At 38.8% G+C, this 13,857-nt stretch overlaps 1 pseudogene; it reads left to right on the top strand.

The window, feature by feature from the left end:
- The first annotated feature begins 11,847 nt into the window (after nt 1-11,847).
- LOC102876688 lies at nt 11,848-12,421 on the top strand (annotated as a pseudogene).
- The last annotated feature ends 1,436 nt before the right edge of the window (nt 12,422-13,857 follow it).

Here is a 13,857-nt window from a genome sequence, read left to right on the forward strand (position 1 = left end):
TTAAGAACTAAAACAAATAAGTGGAAAACGAAATCCACATACCTACCTAGATGATTACTCAATTTGAAACTGAGCTGGAAGCCACTGAGTTCTGAAACTGCTTGTATAATATCTGTCTCCCCTGAGGCAGAGTTTGTTAGTGAATCTGGGAGTTAAAATAAAAAGGACTTGCACTTTCAATATTTCTTCAGTTCCCTTTCTCAGTGATAATAATAATGATATCTATTAATCATAAGCAGTGGTGGACCAGTTGTAGAAGTCTCATCTTTTGGGCAAGAGACCAGAATTTAATTCTCAGCCAGTATAGTTGGTGTGCAGAACCATTAATCTGTCAATGGTTGCTGTTATGCTGCAGAACAGGTTCCCATAGAGAGTCAAGACTGGGACAGACTAGGAAGAAAGGCCTGGTGATCTACTTCCAAAAAGGAAACCTCATAATCTGATGCACAACTGAGGAGCATAAGAATGGGATCAGAAGTGCATCTAAGGTATTGCAGGCATGACACATGCACAGGGCATGACTTGAAGGAAATGCCACTGAGCAATTTCTGTTGTTGTTGCTATGTGCCATCGAGTCACTTGGAACTCATAGCGACCCTATGTACAAGAACTCTAAATGCCGTTTTATCCTGTGCCCACCTCACCATCTCAAACACACTCATTTCTACCACTCCATTCATAGAATAAATCTATCTCATCGAAGGTCTTCCTCTCTTTCACTGCCCCTCCACACTGCCAAACATGATGTCCCTCTCCAAGACCCAGTCCCTCCTTGCACATGCCCAAAGTACCTCAGACGAAGCTTCAGAATCCTTGACTCCAAGGAGGACTCCAGCTTCACACTCTCCAGGACAAACCTGTTTGTTCTCCTAGCGGTCCATGGTGTATTCAACACTCTTCTCCAGCACCACAGCTCAAAGGCATCAATTCTCTTTCTATCATTCCTATTCACTGTACAACTTTCTGATGCCCAACACATGATTGCAAAGACTATAGCCTGGATCAGGCTCTCCTTAGTCTCCAGCCTGATGTCATTGCACTTCAGTACTCTTGAGAGGTCCCTCACAGCTGACTTTCCCAATGCAATTCATCTCCTGATTTCCTGGCTGCTGTTACCAAGAGTGTTGACTGTGGAGCCAAGTAAACTAAAACTGTTAACTATCTCAATCTCTTCACCATCCATACTGATGCTGCCAATTGGCCCAGTGGTGAGAATCTTTGTTTTCTTGATGTTGAGTTTCAATCCATATTGAAGACTGCAGTCCTTGACCTTCTGCAGCAAGCGCTTCAGGTCCTCCTCAATTTAGCAAGCAGGGTTGTGTCATCTGCACAACGCAGGCTGTTGATGATTCTTCCACCAATATCTTTTTAATCCATCATGGTGCTGCCAATTGGCCCAGTTGTGAGAATCTTTGTTTTCTTGATGTTGAGTTTCAATCCATATTGAAGACTACAGTCCTTGACCTTCTACAGCAAGAGCTGCAGGTCCACCTCAGTTTCAGCAAGCAAGGTTGTGTCATCTGCATAATGTAGGTTGAGGTTGTTGATGAATCTTTCTCTAATTATGATGCCACATTACTCCTCATAAAGCCCAGCCTTCCAAATGATCTGTTCTGCATATAGATTGAAAAGGTATGGAGGCAGAACATATTCCTGATGTACTGCCTTTCTGATTTTGAATCATGCACTGTTTCCCTGCTCTGTTTTGAGGACTGCTTTCTGGTCCAAGTATAGGTTTTGCATAAGCACAATCAAGTGTTCTAGGATTCCTGTTCTCCTCAAGGTTTACCATAATTTGTCATGATCCACACAGTCAATTGTCTTTGCGTAGTTAATGAAACAGAGAGATAACCCTCTGGTACTCTCTGCTTTCTGCCAAGATCCATCTAATATTAGTGATAATGTCTCTAGCGCCACAGCCTCTTCTAAACCCAACTTGTATTTCTGGCAGTTCTCTGTCAATGTACTGTTCCAGTAATTTCTGAATAATCTTCAGCAGGATTTTGCTTGTGATATGAGTGATATTGTATAATAATTTCCACACACTGTCAGGTCACTTTTTTTTTTGTAATGGAAATAAATGTGGACCTCTTCCACTCAGTTGGCCAGGTAGGTGTCCTCCAGATTTCTTGGCACAACTTGGTGAGCACATCTAGGGCAACACCTGTTTGTTGAAATGTATAAATTGGTATTCCATCAATTCATGGGGCTTTATTTTTTTATAAGTCCTTCAGAGCAGCCTGAACTTTCTCCTTCTCCACCATTCATTCTTTATCATATGTTGTTCTTTGAAATTCTTCTGTGTCAGCCAATTCTTTTTGGTACAGTGACTCTGTATAAACCTTCCATCTTCTTTTAGTATTTCCTGGACCATTCAATATTCTACCCATGTTGTTGTTGTTGATTGCCTTCAAGTTGAGCAATATTCATAGTGACCCAATGAACAAAAGGCCTGAAGCCTCTCTACAACTATCGACATTTATCTAAATTCATAGTTTCTGAAGGCATGTTATTTAGGAAGCAGATGTTACTCCTGCTTCCAAACCAGTCATAGTATGTTATTGTTGTTGTGTGTCATTCAGTCACTTGTGACTCAATGTAGCAACCCTATGTACAGCAGCTCTGAAGCCTTCCCTGTCCTGAACCAGTCTCACTAATTCTGACACACCTACTCCCATTGACCCAGTTATTTTATCAATCCATCTCATCCGGGGTCTTCCTCTCTTGCACTGTCTGTCCACCCTTCCAAGCATAATGTCCTTCTCCAAGGACTGATCTCTCCTGGTCATGTGTCCAAAGTAAGTGAGGTGGAGCTTCAAAATCCTAGCCTCCAAGAAGAAACGTGGTTTCACCCTCTCCAAGACAGACCAATTTGTTTTCTTGGCAGTCCATGGTATGTGCAAGACTCTTTTCCAGCACCACAACTCAAAGGCATTGATTCTTCTTCTATCCTCCTTAGTCATCCAACTCTCTGATGCACAGCAAGTAATTGTGAAGACCATGGACTGGATCAGGCACACCTAAGTCTCTAGATGGGCATCGTTGCTTCTCAGTACTCTGGAGAGATCCCTGACAGCAGATTTACCTAATGTGATTCGCCTTTTGGTTTCCTGACTGCTGGTGCCAAGATTGTGGAGCTGAGCAAGCTGTAACGGTTAACAACCTCAATCTCTTTTCCATCCATCATGGTGCTGCCAATTTGCCCAGTGGTGAGAATCTTTGTCTTTTTGATATTGAGCTTCAAGCCATATTGAAGACTATAGTCCTTGACCTTCTGCAGCAAATGCTTCAGGTCTTCAGTTTTACCAAGCAAGGTTGTGTCATCTGCATAACTTAGGTTGTTGATGAGTCTTCCTCCAATCCTAATGCCATATTCCTCCTCATAAAGCCCAGCCACCTGAATGATCTGTTCTGCATACAAATTAAAAACGTACAGGGACAGGATACATTCCTGATGTACTCCTTTCCTGATTTTGAAACATGCAGTGTTTCCTTGCTCTGTTCTGAGGACTGCTTCTTGGTCCAACTATAGGTTTCGTAGAAGCACGATCAAGTGTTTCTGAGATTCCCATTTTCCTCAAGATTAGCCACATTTATTGTGATCCACACAGTCAAATGCTTTTGCATAGTCAATGAAACACAGTTAGACATTCTTCTGGAACTCTCTTCTTTCTGCCAAGATACATCTGACTTTGACAATAATGTCTCTAGCGCCACAACCTCTTCTAAACCCAACCTGTATTTCTGGTCATTCTGTCAATGTACTGTTCAATCTTTTCTTGATAATTTTCAGGAGTATTTTGCTACCATTAGATATTAGTGATAATATTTGATAGTTGCCTCATTCTTAAATATTGCTACTTGAGGCTTGAATTTGTTCTTTAGTTACTTCAGCTTATGAATTGCTGAGAAAGTACAGCCCTTTTGATTTTTGGATTCCAATTCTTTACACATTTCATTATAATACTTTGCTTTGTCTTCCTATACGGCCTTTTGAAATTTTCTATTCAGCTCCTTAACTTCTTGATTTCTTCTCTTTGTCTTGGCTTCTCTGTGATCTATTGCAATATTCAGAGTCTCTTCTGATATCCATTTCTGTCTTTTTTCTTCCTCAGTGTTTGCGGATGATACTTCTGATATCCTGCCAAAGCTCACCTGGTTTTCGTTCATTAGTGTTGAAGGCCTGAAACCTATTCCTGAGTTGGTTTTTAAATTCAGATGGGATACACACAATGCCAAATTTTTATTCCTGTGGATTTTATTTGACCTTCTTTGACTTTCATTTGAACTTGCATATGAGAAGTTGATGGCCAGTTATGCAATCAACACCTGGCCTAGTTTTCACTGCCGATATTGAATTTCCCCAATGCTTCCTTTCACAGATGTAATCAATCCGACTTTTGTGCATACCATCAGGTGAAATCCATGTGCATAATCTTTGTTTATTTTTCTTACAAAAAGTATTTGCTATGATCAAATCATTTATTGTGCAAAATTCTACCATTCTATCCCCAACCTCATATGTCCCATGTGTTTTGAGAATACTTGTTTTCATTTGCCTTTTTGTTATTCTTTTGCAATGATTTGTGATAATTTTACCAGGGAATCTCTTTAGCAATTTCCTCCTGTACACTCACTAAAGGCATAAATCATATCAACTCTGTTAATTACTATACCCACAATGTCTATTGATGTTGTTGTGTGTTGTTGAGTTGGAAACAGTTCATAACAGGCCTTTTGTTCATAGGGTCGCTATGAGTTGTCTTCAACTCGGAGGCAATCAACAAGAAATTACATGTGAGGGGATTGCCCGTTTTCCTCTTATTGAGCAAGTGGTGGATTTGAATTGCATGTCTTTGGGTGGCAGCACACATCTTTAACATGACTGCCCCACTTCTGTAGAATTAATTCCAACTCATAGTAACCTCTGCAGGGTTTCCAAGGCTATAAATATTTAAGTAGGAGATTGCCCATCTTTCTTCTACAGTGCAACGGTAAATTCAATCAACTGTCATTTCAGTAGGTTACCCAACTTATAATGCACTATGCCAACATAGTTCTTTATGTCTTGTATAATGCTTGCTATACAGTGTAATCTATATTAAGTGAATGAATAAATGCATTATTTTTACATAGATAAAAGCAGAAAGATGAATGTTTGTGGACAAGCTCACAAACAGCACTTTGTAATCTTATAAAGCATAATAATTGCATGTATAGCAAAGTTTTAGAAGTTATGACTTGAATATAAGCACACTGTGTTCAAATACTGTGCCTGCCACTCCTCATTGTGTGACCTAGAAAAGTTTGTTTAACTTTTCAGATTCTCTGTTCCTATTTTAGCCAAAAGAAGGTAACAATATACTCTTGTCTTATAGTTATTGTGCAAAAGATATTAACTAATGTCTGGAGCAAAGCAAGCCTTTGATTAATTTTAATCTTTCTTAATTTTCAGCTATTAAATATAAATCCCAATGGCATATATTAAATGACTTCTATTCCCTAGCCACTGAGTGGCATACACTATTTGTACTGAGCCACTAAACAAAAGATGGTCAGTTCAAACCATCAGTTCTATGGGACAACACTGTCTGGAAATCTGCTTGGTAAAGATTATAGCCAAGAAAACTTTACTCTGTCATGCATGGAGTGAACCTAAATCTAATCAGATACATTTATTTAAGGTGATAGGAAACAGTGGTGGATAAGATAGACAAGGCCTTTCCCCAAAACTCACAATGTAGCAGAGATGCTAGTTAGGATCCAAATAGAAATTGACTGTACAGTTGACATTGAAGCACATGATAGAGCATTAGAATAAAGGTGTTTAACTGATGTTGAAAATGCTGAAGGGAGGTTTCTTGAAATGAATTGCTTTTAAGTTTGCTTCTCAAGTATATGTAGAATTTTGTCATATGAAGAATTGTGAAAAGGCCATTCTGAGTAAAGGAAACTATATGCAAAAAGACCTGCTGTTATCAGCATCCAATTGAGTAAACAAATGTGATATATACACACAAGGGACTATTACTCAGTCATAAAGAGAAATGAAGTCCTAATGCATGCTGTGATGTGGATGAGACCTAAAGGCATCATGCTGAGTGAACTAAGACAGTCAGAAAAGAACAAATATTGTAATAATATATCTTATATTAATTATCTAGAAGAGATATGTAGAGAACAGAATGTATTGGTGGTTATCAGGGATGAGAAAAAGAAAGTAATTTTCTAAGGATTGAGTGACTGATATTCTCATGTCATGAGGTGAGTGGGGAAAAATCATCATAGCAGTACTGACCCAAAGCTGATTGGCATGCCTCCTCTTTCCAACCTTTTAATTCTAACACCAACTATCTCTCCCACACCACTCTAATTCTGCACTGAGTTTGATAAGTCATCGTGAACGTCACACAAAACTCATAGACAATACAGTTACAGGAATTATTAAGACACTGTTGTTGTTAGGTTTCATCAAGTTGAGTATGACTCACATGACAACAGGTAAGAACCATGTTCTATCCTGTGCCATCTTCACAAGCTCTGATACACTTAAGCCCATTTCTGCAGTCACAATATCAAGTCACCTTTTTTAAAAATTGTATACTAGTTTATTTGCAAAATTTGAATACATTGTTTTCAAGAACAGATTCTTTCAATTTCCCTCACTCCCTCACTCATCACATTGTACAACCCCATGATTAATCCCCTCCTTCCCCTGCACATCCACATCCCTCTGCTTCCAACCTCTCCCACCCCTCTTGGATTCTTATACTCATTCTATAATAATGGTTTCATATAATATTTATCCTTGTGGGACTGAGTTAGTTCACTTAGCATAATGCTCTCCAGTCCCTCCCAAGTTAGGTAATAATTTACAAAATCATTGCTCCTGCATGCTGCACAGAATTCCATTGTGCGAATGTACGATAATTTCTCAATCCATTTGTTTGTGGCTGGACATTTGGGCTGTTTCCATGTTCTTGTAATGATGAACAATGCTACTATGAACAGTAGTATACAAATCTCCATTTGTTCCTCAGTTCTCATTTTCTCAGAGTACACTCTAAGTAGTAGAAGAGCTGAGTCATAAGGAATTTCTTTGTACAGCTTTTTGATGAAGCACCAAACTGCTTCCAGAATGGTTGTATTATTTTACAATCTCACCAACAATGTATAAGAATTTCTTTCTTGCCACATCCTCTCCAACATGTATTACTTACTGCCCTGTTAAATTTTACCATTGTTACTGGAGTGAGATAAAACCTCATTATTATTTTGATTTGCTTCTCTCTTATTGCCAGTGATTTGGAGCATTTCTTTATGTGTCTGCTTGTCATTATTCTTTCCATGTCTTTTGCCCATTTTTGTAATTAGGTTATTAGTCTTTTTCTTGTGGAGGCCCAGGAATATTCTGTAAATTTTTGTTATAAGACTCTTGTCTGAGATAGTATTACCAAATGGCCAGCCACAAACAAATGGATTGAGAAATTATGGTACATTCGCACAATGGAATTCTGTGCAGCATGCAGGAGCAATGATTTTGTAAATTATTACCTAACCCAATCTGTAGGTTTTCTTTTCAACCTGTTGAAAAATTTCTGACACACACATAGATTTAATCTTTAGAAGGTCCCATGCACTAATTTTATCCTCTTCAGATTGTGCATCTCTGGTTGTATTTGGCAATCTCTTTATACCTTGGACTAGAGCTTTGTCTCTTATGAAAGTTATGCATTTGGACTTTCTTTCCAGGTCTCTGATCTACCTTGAGTTGATTTTTGTGTATGGTGTAAGATATGGATCCTGTTTCAGGTTTCTGCAGGTGGAAGTCCAGTTTTGCCAGCACCATTTGTTGAAGAGATTATTATTTCCCCATTTGATAGTTTGGATTTCCTTGTCCAATATCAGCTGACCACAGATAGTTGAGTCTATTTCTGGGTTCTCAATTCTGTTCCACTGGTCTATGTGCCTGTCATCATACCAGTACCATGCTGTTTTGATTACTACTGCTGTGTAGTAGGTTTTAGGCTTAGAGAGTGCTATGCCTCCAACCTCTTTTATGTTTCTCTGAAGTGTTTTGCTTATTCAGGGTCTCTTGCCTTTCCAAATAAATTTGACAATTTTCCTTTCAATCTCCTTGAAAAATTAATTTGGTATCTGGATTGGGATTACATTGAACAGGTATATTGCTTTTGGTAGAATTGTCATTTTCACAATATTGAGTCTTTATATCCATGAACAGGGCACATTTTCCCATCTTTTCAGTCTTTTATTTCATCTTGCATAATTGCTTTGTAGTTTTCTTTGTATAGGGCTTTTGCATCTCTCATTAGGTTTACTCCCAAGTATCTCAATTTGTGGTTGGCTATTGTAAATGGTATTGCTTTCTTGATTTCCTTCTCTGAGATCACTTTGTTACTCTAGAGGAATCCTATTAAGTTTTGGATATTTATCTTATATCCTGTCACACTACTAAATTTGCCTATTAACTCTAACAGTTTTTTTGTTGAGTCTTTGGGGTTTTCTGTGTACACTATCATATCATCTACATATAGCAACAGTGTAACCACCTCTTTCCCGATCTGAATACCTTTTACTTCCTTCTTTTGTCATATTTCCCTATCAAGCACTTCAAATAAAATATTGAAAAGAAGTGGTAACAGTGTTTATCCTTGTTTGGTCCCTGTTTGCAAAGAAAATGTTTTTAGTTTTTTTTTCCATTGAGAATGATGTTGCCTCTTGGCTTTGGATATATACTTTTCATTATGTTGAGGAAATTCCCTTATATTCCAATTTTGCTTAATGTCTTTATCAGGAAGAGGTGTTGGATTTTATCAAATACCTTTACTGCATCAATTGCTAAGATCATATTGTTCTTGTTACTTACTTTGTTAATATAGTGAATTATGTTGGTTGTTTTTCTTGTGTTGAGCCATCCTTGCATACCTGTTATGAATCCCACTTGATCATGGTGAGTTATTTTTTGGTGTGCTTTTGGATTCTATTGGGTAGGTGTTTTTTAAGGACTTTTGCATCTATATTCATGAGAGATATTGGTCTGTAATTTTCTTTCATGGTAATATTTTTGCTTGGTTTTGGCATTAGGATTATGCTTGCTTCATAGAATGACACTGGAAGTGTTCCTTCTTTTTCAATTTTTAAAAATAATTCAAGTAGAATGGGTATTAAATCCTCCCTGAATGTTTGGTAGAATTTAGTTGTGAAGCCATCTGGGCCAGGACTTTTCTTATGGAGAAATCTTCTTATGACCTTTGCAAGTTCTTCATTGTGGGGGGAGGGGAAAGAAGAACGAACTGGGGAGGAGGGTGGAGAAAACAGTGCAACAATGAATGAATGAAAACCCAAAATCTCTGTAAATGTTCATTAAAACTAAATCTAATAATAAAAAAAAATAAATAGCAGTTTCATTTAAAAAAAGTTCTTCTCTTGTGATAGGTCTGTTCAAGTGTTCTATAACTGTCCTTGTCAATCTTGGCAAGGGATATGTTTAAAGGAATTTGTCCATTACCTACAGGTTTTTTAATTTATCAGAGTATAGCTTTTATAGCTTTTCATTGTATTCTGATATTATTGATTTAATTTCCTCTGGTTCTATTGTGATGTCACCTCTGTCATTACTTCAGATATCTGTGTCTTTTCTTTTGTTAAATTTGCCAGTGGTTTGTCAATTTTATTGTACCTTTTTTTAAAAAAAACAGCTTCTTATTGATGTTTTGAACTGTTTTTCTGTTTTCTATCTCATTGATTTCAGCTCTTGTTCTTATAATTTCTTTTCTTCTAGAGGTTGTAAGATTAGATTGTTGATATCTACTATTTACTGAAGGTGTTGAGTGAGATCATTGATTCTTCTTCTTTTTTCCTTTTTTATGGTCATGCCTATTGCTATGAACTACCTCCTGAGGACTGCCTTAGCTGTGTCCCAGAGGTTTTGGTAAGTTGTATATTTTCATTATCATTTGTTTCAAGGAACATTCTTTTATTTCATTCTTTATATTTTATAACCCAATTATGTTCTAGCAGAGAGTTATTTTATTTCCACATGGATAGTTTTGTAAGCTTTACTCTTCTGTGGTAATTTCTAGTTTTATGGCATTGTGGTCTGAGAAAACACTTTGTATTATTTCAATGCTTTTTTTTAATTTGTCAAGGTTTGCTTTGTAGTCTAACATATGGGCAATTCTGGAGAATGTACCATGAATATTTGAGAAGAAAGTGAATTGCCTTCTTCTCCTTCACCATTCCTCCACCTTTCCAAGCATGACTTATCTCTCCAAAGAATAACCTCTCCTCACAACATGCTCAAAATATGTGAGATGAAGGTTCATTATCCTTGTCTTCAAGGAGCAGTTTTTCTTTTTCAAGACATATCCGTTTGTTCTTTTGACAATTCATGGAATATTTTTACTCTTCTCCAACGTTATAGTTCAAAGGCATCAATTCTTCTTCTGTCGTCCTTATTCAATGCATAGCAAGTGACAGAAAAGAATGTGACCTGAATCAGAAGCACCTCAGTCCTCAAACTGACCTCGTTTGAGCACTAACAAGTTACCATTCAGAGTCAGGAATGACTTAGGATAGAGCACTTTAGTTAGAGCAGCCTCTTTTTAGCCAAGCACACAGGACTTTGCCTCTCTCTGGACCTTGGCCTCAAGGCCCCTGCCCTGCTCAGGCAAGTGTCCAAAGCTCTTTGAGCCCTGCCCTGATGTACCCCACCCTGTCTGCAGCCCCAGCCTGAAGACACTCAACTCTAGTTCTGTGATCAGTTGGCAAATCTAGCTGTCCTAGAAATGGCTTGGCGTTGCCTTGCAACTCCACTAGCAAGGTTTCTGTCTGAAGGAGCCCACATTTCTTGATCAATGGGCTGTGAAGCCATGTTCTGTCTCAAGGGAGGCTCCTGATGTTGCTTTTTCACCTGTCACTCTTTCTCTATCATGTTTCTAGCTCCAGTGTCATGTCTCCTAGATGCAGAAATTCACACAATAATCTCAGGTTCAAACAGCATGTTCTGGTGTCTTAGTGGCAAGGAGCTGAACTGCAATCCCAAAGACACATGGTTCAAGGCCACCAGCTGCTCCACAGGAGAAGGATGGGAAGTCTCCTCCTGTGTGATTAACTGCCTCTAAAAACCCACCAGAGGGTCATCTGTGGGTCAGTTTCGACACTACAGTACACAATAACAACAAAAATAACTCTTAGTTTTCTTTCTTGTCGGCTCTCGCGTTTATGCCTCTGGGAAGTTTCATTTTAAGCCTCAAAGGATGCCATCCTGACCAGTTCCCATTTTTTCATCCTGTGCATCTTATTTACATGCACGTATTTCATAAGGAGGGAACTCTGGTGTCTTAGTGGTAAAGAATTGTAATGCAAAACCAAAGGCACATGGTTCAAATCCATTAATTACTCTATTGAAGAAAGATGGACAATCTAATCCCATGTGATTTAAAGTCTCTGAAAACCCACTAGAAAAATACTTATGACTCAATGGCACATAACAACAATAGCACCTCACAAGGATGCCATGCCCTTCATTTGCAGTATTAGCAAACCATCAAATCTTCTTGGTGAGTCACAATCACATCGCACTTGCATAGTCCTACCCAGTCATGAGGGAGGTCTGGTGGTGTTTTGTAAGATTTTGCATTTCTAAAAGCTGAGTCTTCTCTAGTTTGAATCCAGCAGCTGCTTCACAGGAGATTAACAGTCTCATAATGTGACTTACAACTTTTGGAGACCCAGGAAGGCTTGTTTTAAGCCAGAATTAACTCAATCATGGTGGCTCAGGAGGCCGCACTCCCTGTAGTGGCCTCACCTTGGCCCAGCCCCACCATGGTAACACTCGCTAAGCTGCTGGTGCTGCTGGCCAGGGCCTCTGTCTATTTCGTTAGCATCAAAGCACAAGAGGAGAAGTGCTTCTACAAGCGGGTCACTTGGGCATCAAAATGGTCCTCATCTTTGAGGTGGCCAAGGGTGGCTTCCTGGACATCGACATGGAGATCACAGGGCCTGCCAATAAAGGGATCTATAAAGGCAACTGAGAGTCCAGTGAGAAGTACACCTTTGCTGCTCACATGGATGAAGGGTGCAACTTTTGTTTTAGCAATCAGATGTCCACCATGACTCCAAAGATTACGATGTTCACCACTGATATTGGGGAGGCCCCCAGATGACAAAACCTGAAAACATAAGCTCACCAGAACGAGTTAGAAGAAATGATTAACAAGCTAGCAGTGGCAAAGACAGCTGTAAAGCATGAACAGGAGTACATGGAAGTTCGGGAGAAGATATACAGAGCAATCAATGACAACGCAAACAGCAGAGTGGTCCTCTGGCCCTTCTTTGAAGCTTGGTTCTTGTTGCCATGACCTTGGGACAGATCTACTAACTGAAGAGATTTTTTTGAAGTCTGCAGGGTTGTTTAAAGAAAACTTTTCTGATGATCCCAAACTCATAACTCACTGTTTACCAAACCTCCTGGTCACAATAATGTCATTAGCTTCCACATGTTTATTTTCTGAACTTTACCTTCAAAGCTTTCGTTTGTTGGTGACTTGTAGATATTGGGGGAAGACACCATTTTAGGAAAGTGGACATCTGATTGGCATCACTTCTTTTTTGAATCCTGCCTTCCTGACACAGATCCTTGTAGAATGCTGACTCTAGAAATGAAAGGTAGAAATGTAGTCCTTTTAATCTCTTCATTGTTTTTACAAGAGGCAGTTTGTTCCGGAAATGGGCACAAAGCCTGACAGAACCTTCTAAGATGACCCCACTCTGGAACCCCTTTCTGCGATAAGGTCAGGATAGGTTCCTTCTGTTGATTTCATAGAGCAGACAACAGTCTGAAATGTTACTGTTTTCCTCCAGGCCAGTGGCAGGGCTCTACCACTGCCCCATTTCACCATGAGGTGGGACTTTTCATAGCCTCTTGATCTGATTCTTTATTTAAAGATTTGCCCAAACACAAGGTTGTTTGCCCCCAAGTTTTTTTTGCATTCAGCCTTAGGATTCAGTCACCTTCCGTTGAAACTGATGACCAGCAGCTGGCTCACCATTCTGGACTCTGCCTGTTCTGTCTCTGTTCTCTGAGCCTGTGCTCAGAGTGTTTCAGCGAGTGGTGGCTTTCTTCTTTCTTTTTGTGTTGGCATGTCACCTTCTTCACTCTTACACGTAGGAAGTGTGTTCTCACGTTATTGGAATAACCTAGATTTCTGATGCCCAAGGGTTCAAGCCTCTTGGATTTCTAGGATGACAAACAGCCACTATTTTCAGCTTGTCATTGGCATTTCGGGCCACTATTTAATTAGGGTACTGAACATTAGTGTCAGTTTTAGGGTTTATTTGTTTTTTTTCCTCTGGGCTCTTTCATTTTCGGCACATGTGGATTTTGTTTTGTATAAAATGCAGTGATTTTCTTGCTCTCTGATGATGGGTTCAAAATTAAAGGCACATCTGGCTTTGTTGTGGGCTGATCCAGGATTATGTTGTGACTGACGTCTACTAGTTACTTGTACATTTTTTATCTTTGCAAGGGGAAAACTACAAGTAACACATTTTATATACTTAATTTAAATTTGTTAAAGGTTTTCATGATCAAGATAAACAATTTTTCAACCTTGGGTGAAAATACTTGCAGTAGTTTTTGTTGATAAGGGTGATCATGTTTCAGCTTGAGACAACTGTTGCATGCCACATTATTTTGTTTGTGAAAACATTTCAAAATTGAATTAACTGACATAAATTTAATATTGATTGTGTATCTAATATGCCCCAGGTTTGGTAAATTAAAAACCATAAAAAACCAAAACCAATAAAAAACCCCAAACTTTTTTTGCAGTA

The sequence above is a fragment of the Elephantulus edwardii genome, unplaced genomic scaffold (genome assembly GCF_000299155.1).
Source record: "Elephantulus edwardii isolate Elephantulus edwardi_28Jun2011 unplaced genomic scaffold, EleEdw1.0 scaffold00033, whole genome shotgun sequence".
Lineage (NCBI taxonomy): Eukaryota > Metazoa > Chordata > Mammalia > Macroscelidea > Macroscelididae > Elephantulus > Elephantulus edwardii.